Source organism: Palaemon carinicauda, chromosome 25, assembly GCF_036898095.1.
Source record: "Palaemon carinicauda isolate YSFRI2023 chromosome 25, ASM3689809v2, whole genome shotgun sequence".
Classification (NCBI taxonomy): domain Eukaryota; kingdom Metazoa; phylum Arthropoda; class Malacostraca; order Decapoda; family Palaemonidae; genus Palaemon; species Palaemon carinicauda.
The window spans coordinates 40,744,328-40,756,827 of NC_090749.1; positions in this window are offsets into that span (position 1 = coordinate 40,744,328).

Genomic DNA, 12,500 nt, shown 5'->3' on the forward strand with positions numbered 1-12,500 from the left:
AGCTTAAGTGGGACTCGAACACCTGTTAGGCAGATAAAAAAAAAGGGGCATTTCCAATAGGCTACCACAATTTTATTTAAAACAGTATACTTTTTCTAACTCTTTCCTTATTAAAAGTACCTGTAAACAATACACATTTCTTTACTCATCTTATACCTCACAAGAGCACTTTACATGCCCCAAATTTTGTTCTCCAATCATCAATCGTGTGTTCAGTGTAACCATATGCTGCTTGTACCAGACGGCTGAAGTTTGGTGAAAGGGAGGAAAGGGTACCTTCACCCTACCCTTCTCTTTTTACTGGACTTTGGGTTAGAAGAGCATGCGTAAACCGGTTGAATGGGAATAGAGGTTTGACTAGCTTATCCCAAACCAGCCCCATCTAACATAAAATGATTCTATGCCTCCAGGGGCACCGCCAACAATAATTGAGGTAGCTTATAGGAAAAGTTCCTGCCTGACAATCTGCTGGATTCGGGTTCGAAACCAGCTTGAGCTCGATAGTTTCTTGTAGTGTTTGCAACCTCACAATCCTTTTGGGAAGCTATAAATATAGGTCTACGTGTTAGGTCATCAGCACCCATTACCTAGCGATTCCTGGTCCCAGCTTGGGTGGAGAGAGGCTTGGGCTGCTAGTCATATGTATAAATGGTCAGACTCTAGGGCATTGTCACTGTTCCTTACCTCTGCTATTTATGAGCGACCTTTAAACCTTTAAATCCCAACTATTATCCCTGACAGTGGTGTTGGATTAATTTCTTAACCCAACCAACATACAAAGAGAAGGGTATCATGACCAGGCACCCAGTACATACCTACTACACCACACATATTACATAGCCAGAGATTCACTGTGTATATAGTTAGCTGTCGTTGGTTATGGGACCACTGCTATATCATAATTACTATAAATAGGCTTCCAAGATAGTAATTGACCCTCATTAAATACTCTGGACCAGTAACACCAGTTGTAGATCTGCTTTTATCAATGGCCCTAGAGTCTTGAACAAACTATGCCTTATTTCTCGATAAAAATCATCTAGAGACCCCATTACATAGCCAAGACCAAAAATAACAGTTGTGATACTACACGCCAAAGTGATGGAAATTCCTAGAAAAAAAAAAATAGTCACTCTTAACGTAATTCTATTCCTTGGCCCACAACAGAAGCAAAGTGATGTTTTCAGTGAGCCACGCTCTACCACATAATTGCCTATCTATGGGAGGCATTTTCCAATTGAATGGGGACTCTCGAAATTTGGTCTGAACAAATATTATTTCAGTTAATCTCAGCAGCAAGGAATGCTGCCGTTTCTTGTCCACTAGAGGAAATAGGCCTCAGACAGGGCCTTATTCATGTCTGCGGTTTGACCAGTTTCCATCATCACGCTAGCCAGTATGCATTGGTGATGGTGGGAGACTTTAGTATGATCATTCACAGCAAATAAACAGCTCTGTTGTCATGGCGGTACACAAATTCTTCCACCAGGTTAAGGTATCCCCACTCAGGAAAAGGTTATTTAAAAATCTTATATTTTCCTTTTGGGTGTGCAGTAGAAACCTTATTTCTTATTTGGTTATACAGTCAAATCCAAAGGCCCTGTCGTCTCCGGTCCCCCACTGTCACCCCTAATGTCTATAGATTCCAGAACGTCAGGTGTAGAAGAGTTTGGTAGTTAGGAGGGAAGACCACGGGAGAGGGGGGGGGGGGGGGTTGATGAGCTAGGGGAAGACGCCAAGAAGGGGCAGGACGACGGGCAAGGGAAGTACTATTTGTTAGAGCTGTATGGTGTGTGATGGCCACGGAAACACAAAATTGTATGTGTGAACGCAAATTCAATATAATATCACACGATCCGGTCCTAGTTTTATGATTATAATGATTCTAAACTATATTTGCTGTATTTTTTACTATACCATTCTCGCGAACAACTTGTTGACAAATATTATCGATGATTAGTTTGGCAATTAGTATGTCTGGACTGAAAAATCTTTTGTAAACACCAGCTGGTAGTCCCCCCCCCTCTCTCTCTCTCTCTCTCTCTCTCTCTCTCTCTCTCTCTCTCTCTCTCTCTCTCTCTCTCTCTCTCTCTCTCTATGTATATATATATATATATATATATATATATATATATATATATATATATATATATATATATATATATATATATATATATATTTGTGTGTGTGTGTATCGAAAGAATGTGATTCTAAATGCCGGGTAGGAGGAATTTTGTTTGAAAGTAATTCACTATCAATTGATCAGTATCATAGTATTTTCAGCAATAATTCCAAATTATAATTACGTTGTATAGACCCACTTGCTGTTATTCGATATAACATTCTAACCATAAAGTTATTGGATAAAATAATGAACTTTTGTGTAGTTTGCAAAATTTGTCGAGACTGGAAAACCTTACTTATACCGATTTCCGAGTCCAATAACCCATTTTTCTTAGAGAGCATATCTGCAATTGGTATACAACCATGCAGCATATATGAACAAGCATTTCAGTTAACACTAGTTCTTATTGAGCAGTCAATCAACAGAGAGCAACTACAAATAATCTTCATATTTCTTTATATCTTCCCCTAGCTCACACTACGTAAGGTTCGGTTACGTGTATTTATGGCTTTTCTTAGTCTCGTTAAGTTTTTTTTTTTTTTTTTTTTTTTTTTATTCTTTTGTGCCATCACCAATGAATTCTACTGGATTTTGTAGATTCTATGAAGACAAGCCACTTAATGCTTGTAATATTTGCATGACAGAATATCTCTATGATAGTTACTAACTAAATGTTAATAAAAATGAGACAAATTGGGTGAAAGCTGGGCAGATGAGAATGTCTGCATTCACTTACACAAAATGCAATATTGTTTGAATTGCTACTATGGTATGGAACACATGTTGATTCTATGTTCCCGCGGAATATGCTCTGGTTCCAGCTGTATTTCCTGGTTTACAAATAATTATATTCAGTTAGTATTAAAGAGGGTTGATAAGAAACATCATAATTTCATAGTTGTCTTTATTTAGATTATAATATGACCCCAGGAGTATAGTGTAAAAACTAGACTATAGTGACCAAATTAAGTTTCTTAGCCCACTGAATATAGATATTTGCTGAAAAGTAAAGAAAAATTTCATTATTTTAATTCTAATTCAAGAATCATTCATATTATATACAATAGTTTGATGTCTATCCACCATTATTATTATTATTATTATTATTATTATTATTATTATTATTATTATTATTACTAACTAAGCTATAACCCTAATTGGAAGAGCAAGATGCTATAAGCCCAAGCAGAGTGAAGTATTAACACCCACAATTCAAATGCGCTCTTGTTTAGATGGCATAGCACGTTCGTTGCTCTCCCGTGTCCCATTAACGAACCATTACTGCCCATAGGTTCTCTATGGGGTTGTGGTTGCATCCCTTTGGTGGCCAGTTTAATACCTGGATTTCTTGGTGATGCTCTAACCAAGCTCTAACTACTGTGTTGGTATGGATGGGGCTATTATCTTGCACTAGAACGATTGGGAGTGGGTTAGGAGTGGCCATGGCTCACACTCTGGGAAGGAGGACATCCACATAATCATTGCTCGTGAACCTTCCAAATCATCATCCAACTCCACAAATTAATACAAACTCTTCCATTCAGAGCTCTTTTCTGAATATTTGTCTCATCATAGCTGGTATTCCGTCACTTCCGGCAATGTCTTGTTTGTGCTTCCATTGATGTAAAATATTTTTTATCTGTATACATGACATTTTTTTCCAAAAAGGAGTGATCAACGTGGAAATATTATAAAGGAAATCCAAGGCGATATTCCAAGGCTTTCTCTGTTATTTTTTCATTATTTGTCAGAATGTGATTATGAATACCATCTTCATGGAATCACTGTCTTGATGATTGACTGCTCACACAAACACTATTTTTTCCTGAAATACGTATTCATATATGCTGGATTGTTGTATGCCAATTGTAGATATTCTATCTAATGGAAAGGATTTGTTATTAGACTTATGAATTGGGTATAAGTAAGGTATTTCAGTCTGGGAAATATTTCCAAACTATACCAAAGTTCATTATTTTAGGTAATAACTTTTCTGTTAGAATGTTATATCGAATACCACGTATACAACGTATTTTTTATTTGAATTCTTTGCCGAAAATATGATACTGATTAGTCGATGGTGAATTACTTTGAAACAAAATGCCTCCTTCCGAACAACCTACTCTGATATATCCCACACTTTACGCCTTTAGAATCCCTTTCTTTCTATATATATATATATATATATATATATATATATATATATATATATATATATATATATATATATATATATATATATATATATATATATATACATATATGTATATATATAAGTATGAATATAAATATATATGTATATATACATATATAATACATTTATATAAGAGAGAGAGAGAGAGAGAGAGAGAGAGAGAGAGAGAGAGAGAGAGAGAGAGAGAGAGAGAGAGAGAGAGAGAGAGATAGCGTTATTCCTAACTTGTGTTTTCGAGAAACTTTTCCGTCGGGACAAAATACAATGTCAAACTAAACATCGATAGTATTTGTAAAAAGGTTGTTCGCGAGAATGCTATAGCAAATATCACATCAAATATACTACATGATTGCAAGTTAAGTATTATTATAATGATATAATTAGGAACTAAGAAATTATATTGAATTTATGTTAATGCATAATGTTTTGTCTTTTCCTAGCCATCACAGCTCACAGCTCTAACAAGTATTACTTCCCCCTTCCTGGCGTCCTCCCCCTGCTAGTTGCCCACCCCCCTGCCTGGCGTCTGGTTTCCACCTGTTGCCTCCCCCCCCCCACCCCAAAACAACCGAACTCTTCTACACCTGAAAGGAATCTATAGATACTAGGGGTGACAGAGGAGGACTGGAGACGACAAGACTTCTGCATTTGACTGTACTCCAGCTCTTTATATCTTTATATGCGGGTGATTTTTCCCATCAATCATTTTTCATGCATTTCTTTGTGTAGGTTCAAACATCCTCTATAATTTTCGAAAGGCAACTCACAGCAACCAGTTCCATTTTTGGTGACTATCATCAAACTCAGAATATCCTTGGCCCAATACAAACAAGACTATCTTTTCTTCTATGCAGGATCTTGAAACACTTTTTTGGAGGAGAAAACCCTGCAACCTCTTCCTTACTATAGAAGCATTCCAGCATTCGCTCTATGGATGCAGTACCTCTTACTCTGTATCCTTATGCAGTCAACAATCGCCTTCCTGGCTTTACAAGGAGAGAGGGAGTGAATAATTTGCACCGCAGTGCCGAACACACGGATAAGATAATATGCATAATAGGTCTTCTACCTGAGTTAATGCACCTATGAAAGCAGCATGAAGCCGGTCTTAAACTCCTTTAAAGGATATAAGCAAGAGGAGCCTCTTAAGACGCAAATAGCCGGAGTCGCCAGACAGCCCTGAGTGGGGGGGGGGGGGGGGAGCCAGGGTTACAGAGCAGAGCCGTCGTAAACCAGAGTGGAAAGTGACTTACCGTCAGATTTGGTATAAATTGAGCGGTGTTATTGTGCAATTCCAATGACGTCTCATTCGTTTGATGTTACAAGGAATGTTTGTGATTTGTTTGTTTATTGTAATATATTACCTCAGGCCTCCTGTGGCCACAGGTGCATATAAAGATTAGAATAGCGCCAACATTACCCCTGCGTGTTGTAAGAGGCGACTAAAAGGGACGGGACGAGGAGGTTGGGAACCCCCTCTCCTGTATCTACATCCTGTGAGACAGCAACAAAGAGATGGAGCTAGGGGGAGAGTGACTGCTCCCTGCACTCTAGTTTTGGGGTGTTTGAATGTGCATGGATGTAGTACGATAGCGAATAAAAGATTTGAAATTGGAAGTATGTTTAGGAATAGAAGGATGGATGTATTGGCCTTGTGTCAGACGAAGATAAAAGGAAAGGGTGAAGTGATGTTTGGTGAAATGTCTGGTACAGTGTCTGGGATTGAAAGGGGAAGAGCGAGAGAGGGTGTGGCTTTATTGCTGAGTGAATGGATGACAGGTAAAGTAATGGAATGGAAGGAGATATCATCTAGGTTAATGTGGGTGAGGGTTAGGTTGGGTAGGGAATGTTGGGCGTTTGTCAGTGCGTATGGGCCAGGTAGTGAGAAAAGTGAAGAAGAGCGGAATGGGTTCTGGAATGAATTAACTAGGTGTGTAAAAGGACTGGGTAGAAGGAATTATGTAGTTATCATGGGTGATTTAAATGCTAGAGTGGGCGCTGGAGAGGTAGAAGGTGTCATTGGGAAGTATGGCGTACCAGGTGAAAATGAGAGTGGTGAGAGCCTGGTGGATATGTGTGTTGAGCAAGAGATGGTGATAAGTAATAGCTTTTTCAAAAAGAAAGATAAAAATAAGTATACATGGGTAAGAGTGGCAAATGGAAGAGTAGTAGAAAGGGCATTAATGGATTATGTGTTGATCACTAAAAGAATGTTTGGAAGATTGAAAGACGTGCACGTGCTTAGGGGTATGGCTAACAGTATGTCTGATCATTTTTTGGTGGAAGGAAAATTAGTTGTAGCAAAAGAGTGGGGGAATAGAGTAGCTGAATGTAAAAGGGAGCTAGTGAGGGTTGATGAGCTAATAAAACCGGGGGTAAAGAGTAAATATCAGGAAAGATTGAAAATGACATAAGACGAAGTGAAAGTAAGAGAAACTGGCAATTTAGAGGAGGAGTGGAAGTTAGTAAAAGAAAATTTTGTTGGGATTGCAAGTGATGTGTGTGGCAAGAAGGTTGTTGGAGGCAGCATGAGGAAGGGCAGTGAATGGTGGATTGAAGGAGTGAAGGTAAAAGTGGAAGAGAAAAAGAGGGTTTTTTGAAAAATGGCTGCAGAGTAATAGTGTTGAGAAGTATGAAAAATATAGAGAGAAAAATGTGGAAGTAAAGCGCAAGGTACGTGAGGTAAAGAGGGCAGCTGACCTGAGTTGGGGTCAGGGTTTGGGTCATTCCAGGGGCGTAACTAGGTGAGAATGGGCCCTTGGCATTTTCTTACAGTGGGCCCCCATTACCTTAGGAAAAAAAATATATATATACATATATATATATATATATATATATATATATATATATATATATATATATATATATATTATGGGAGAGAGAGTAGAGAGATTGATTTGATATATCGTAGAACTGGTAGGCATAAGAAATTGAAATATATTTACTAATTGTTGATATATACATAGCTTAGAAAAAAAAACATCTAAATTATATATTCTCAATAATGAATCAGATGAATACCCTTATGTAGGCCTATGCGGCCGTTACATTATTACATAATTACGATACCTATGAAATTAAAATAAACACAACTTGGTCCAAAACATTTATACCATCATTAAATAAACAAATATGCATTGTACCTTCTAGAATTCTTTCTTCCTTGCTTTCATCTCTGCAAATCTGTCAATGACTTTACTTAAGTTCAATTTACGCGCAGTTCCTTGTTCAATTGATAGAAGAGCTAGTCCTTCTAATCTTTCCTGTGCCATTGTACTTCGCAAATAGTTTTTAACAAGCTTTAGTTTGGAGAATGAACGCTCTGCACTTGCAGTTGTGACTGGAATAATTGAAAACAATAGCATTGCAGTGCAAACCTCAGGGAAAATGGCTGAAATAGAATGATTTTCTATGATCAACATATTAGCAAGGTCCTTAATACAAGAAACTTTGCTTATTTCTCCCTTCAGAGCAGATCTCATGCTGAGAATTTCCTGTGTGAATGTCTCTGACACATTGTTGTGGAATTTTTTCACAAAACTAGATGCTTTTTCGTACAGCTCTGAGTCAGATAAATTTTGCAATGAGATTGGTTCCAACACTGAGAATGATGAGACAACTTCATGCAAGCCAGTAAAACGGAAGTTCAACTAAATTGTGATGATGTCCAGAGTACGATAGTAAACAGTTACCCTACACAAACTCTCTGGATCTTCTGATCTTTGGTCTTCACAAAGCTCGCCAAAATGTCTTTTTACGGTACGAAGTTTCTTTTTCTCAAATTCTGGTCTGATTGACCACTTCTGGGCTATATCTGTTGCTTCTTTCTTTACATCCTCAAACTGATTTCTTAATCTGCACATCTCATCCATGCAAACCTTTAAGAGGTCTGCTGCCTTAGCAAGATCAACTGCTTATGATTGCAACATTTTTTATACTAAATTTATTGACTGTAAGATTTTGGACTGAAATGTCAAAAGGAATACAAAATTAAAATTTTCAAGACATTTCTTCAATGCAGTGGCTTCATTACGTTCGTCTGCCTTAGAGCTGCATAATATTATTTGTGCTAGAGCTTTCTGCACATCACAGAATCGAACTTTGAGAGCAAATACCGCATCATAACGTCCAGCCCTTTGTGAGTGCCTGATTCAGAAATTAAGCTAGATGATATGTCCCATCTCTTGATACTCAATACAAAAAACACATAGACTCTTTGAACAATATCATAAAACTGCGCCATTTCTGTCACATCCTTGACAGCATCATTAATCACCAAATTTAAATTATGTGCAGAACAATGAACATAAACTGCACTGGGTTCAACATCAATTATTTTTTTTTTTGCACACCTTTGTATATCCCCTTCATGTTACTAGCTCCATCATATTTTTGGCCACGACACCTTGAAATAGAAAGTCCTCTTTGTTTCATTATTTGCAAAATTTGTACTGATAGTGCAGCTCCACTTTGGCCCTCAACCTTTTGAAACCCTAAAAAAGTCATTAATTTGTAGGGCTTTTGGCTTTCCATTATCATCATATTCTATGCTACAGTAACGGTATATTTCACACATCTGATCAATTTTGGAAATATCCTGTGTTGTATCTAATATTATGCTATAAAATGGAGCTGCTTTAATGGCATAAGTAAGTTCTGTTTCAGTTTCCTTTGAAAGCAGCTGAATGAGTTAATTTTGTATCATTGGGCTCATATACTTTGTTTTACCTTTATGTTTATTGATTAATTCTGAAAGAACTGGATCATATTTAGAAAGCAACTCAATGATGCAAATGAAATTTCCACGTTTCCTTTCATCCTCATCATAATCACCTTCATCTTCTGCTTGTATTCCTTCTTTTGTGTCCACGAAATGGCAAATTGCACATCGCTAATGCAAGAGTTACATTTAATAAACTGTTCAAAACCTGACGCCAGTATTTTTTCTCCTTTTGAAGATTACCTTCAAGTGCTTCACTCAAAGTTCCATGCAAGTGCCATTGTTCATACACTAGGCATAAATTATAGTGAATATGGGATGATTCGTGCCTCTTCATACCCTCACCTATGTGTTTCCAGTCACAATAGCCATCAATCCATGTATCTTGAAATCTACTCGCTCCTCGATTAGCAAACAACCGACATGTCTCACAATATGCCTTATCAAGAACAACTGAATAGCATAACCACGACCTCTCAATTTTCACACCTGATTTGGACACTGCATGATAATATTTTTCAGAGAAAGAGCGACCTTCTGCATCCTTTTTGAAAGGGCCATTAGTCTTGCTATGTCCATTTGTAATGATAAATCGTTTTGTTTGGTCCTTCAAGTTTTGTTCCATAAAATGTCCTTGGTCTGTAGGCCACAACGATGTTATTGTGTCAAATGAGAGCTCAGGTGCATGGTCTTTTGAGGTACTAGGTTTACACTCATCTTCACAGGTATTGCCTAATATAGTGTCGGAAACTGGGTCAGAATCAGGCTTGCCAACTTCGTCTAATTTCTTTTCACCTGTATCAGTTGCTGTGTTTGTTTCAACTAAACTAGTACTAGTAGTAGGCATTTCCACACTAGTGACACTACTATTAGTATTTTCTCCAATAGCTTCACAACTGTCATTGTCCTTTGCATTTTCGTTAATCACTTCTACTGTTGGGGGAAAGAAACCACTAATTTTTGGAAGCTTTGATGCCTTAATTTCATTTTCTTTTTTCTTTTTCCGCTTTTCACTGCCACTAAGATGTCTTTTGGGAGGCATGATATATCCGATTCACTGTAAATAAAAACTTTTATTAATTGAGAAAATTATACTCTGTTATCATCTGATATACAAAAATTCTATTGTTTTTTGTTTGTATGGTGTTTTTATGTTGCAGTGGTTATTCAGCAACAGGACCAACGGCTTTACATGACTTCCAAACCACGTCAAGAATGAACTTCTATCACCAGAAATACACATCTTTTACTCCTCAATGGAATGGCTGAGAATCGAATCTGCGACCACCGAGGTGGGACGCAAACACCATATCGACCACGCCACTGAGGCGCTATAAAAAAATTTCGATTGATATCATTGTGAAGATATTAATTACATCTTTCTTCAATGCATTGTTTTTTCTCTTACATTATTTGTATTGTGAGTCAAATATTAAAATTAAGTTCACAATTCGTAATCAACATAATCTTTCATAAGCTGTAAGATAACTGTCAGTTGTAGTCCTCTTATAAAAGAATACAATGTAAAACAATCACGAAACGCGAAAAACATCTCTCACTTTTTCCTTTAAATGATCAAAAGACATTGGCGGTCACAGGCAGTGACAACTGACAAGCTCTGGTAACTGGTGTACACGGAGGCCAGGACTTACACAGGAACATAACGCGTTGAAGCCAAGATCTCATAAGGACCTATAGCGTACGAACAGTAATACTCCCTATGACCTCCTAACCCATAACCCATAAAGGCCATCATATATATTAAAATATGTAATGTCCTCTCAGTTTCTGTTAATAATCATTTACCAGTATTATATTGAGGAATTTGAAATATTTTTTTTTCTAAATCACTGAAATATAAGAGTAAGCAGTATCATATTTTTTTTCTTCTTCTTTTTACGGCCATGGGCCCATATCCCTTGGGTCCCTTGGCTCCCTTTCTGTGACTACGTCCATGGGCCCCTTTAATCATTATAGGCCCTGGGCCCGTGGCAGTTTGCCACCTCTGCCACCCTATTGTTACGCCTCTGCACACACAACTTAAAGAACGGGATCTTAATTAAACAAATATTTCATTCGACTTCAAATACGTTGGACCATCCCTCTCAGAGACAACTGATATCTCCCAAATATAATGAAAGATATAAAGCGTATTAATTACCCCCATTTAATTACCATCAATTACAGTTTCTCTTTTGATACGGGTGAAAGCGAAAGATGGACTGTTATTACAATCGTTAAACGAATTCTTATCGAAGCCATTAGCACCGTCGAAGTCATAGCCAATATCAAGCGTTCGGAGAGAGGGATAACTTTTCGTCCTTTACCCATATTTATTCCTCTTTTCGATTCCTTTACGTGAGAGAGAGAGAGAGAGAGAGAGAGAGAGAGAGAGAGAGAGAGAGAGAGAGAGAGATTAGTTAAGAATTAATTAAGGCTCCATCGAGCAAATTCCCAAGCTCTTGCACAAACATAGAAGCAAACAATCAACTGGAGTTAATTTGTCTCTATAATTGAAAAAACAGAAGCATTGTCTTCGATGGGCGAGAAAGAATAAAAGGAGATTCGGGGATGAACGATAAGAAAAAAGGAAAATAAGGTTTCACAAGAATTGATAAACGAGATCCTTAGTGGTAATGAGAAAAAATAAATGAAATTCTGGAGATTTCAAAGTAAATATACGAGACTATGACAGTTAATGGGAGAGAAACTAGATTTTGGATTAACATGAAAGCATAAACTAAAGACTGAAGACTAAGGAAGTAGAATGATAAGTACACTTCTTGAATTTTTTGGGGAAAATATCATATAAATAACGTTAATGGACTTTGAAAGTAAAGTCAGTTGAATCTGATTCTGAAGAGAAATCTCATTTAAATGATGTCAATGGGTTTTAGAGTGTACTGCACGTGTATCACACACGTTCGTACACTGTAACGGTATTTCTAATTTTTGGTATATTGTCATTAAAGCTCTCCCCTGTCACTAATAACTTGTTCATTCCTATATTTTCCTGCACCATTGTGTTTGAATGGTCGTGCCGTTTTTGACTGGCACGGTTTGTATAAATACTCAAGCTCTGACCAAATAAAGTTCAGTTACATTCACGAGAATCTTTTAGTTACAATATAAAACTTCGGCAGCACATTGGGGACCACCAGAGTGTTCAATTCCCTACCACTTTCCACCTCACTGCCATGCCTTATTGTTTTAAGATGGTACCCTCAGGCACTAACTCTGCTATCAATGCCACGCCCGTGAAACTATGTCTTTCATCAGCAGAGAAGCATTCGTCTGGTTCCAGTTTGCTGAGGTTCCGTTTGCATAAAGAGCGTAACTCGGGCAAGCACCAAAGCTGATTACGTTCTCGTGGTCTTCACCGGGGACGCTTACCCAGATATCTCTGACTGGTTGTGCAAAGAAGAGGACACCCCCATAACGTACGAAGACCTCAAATCATC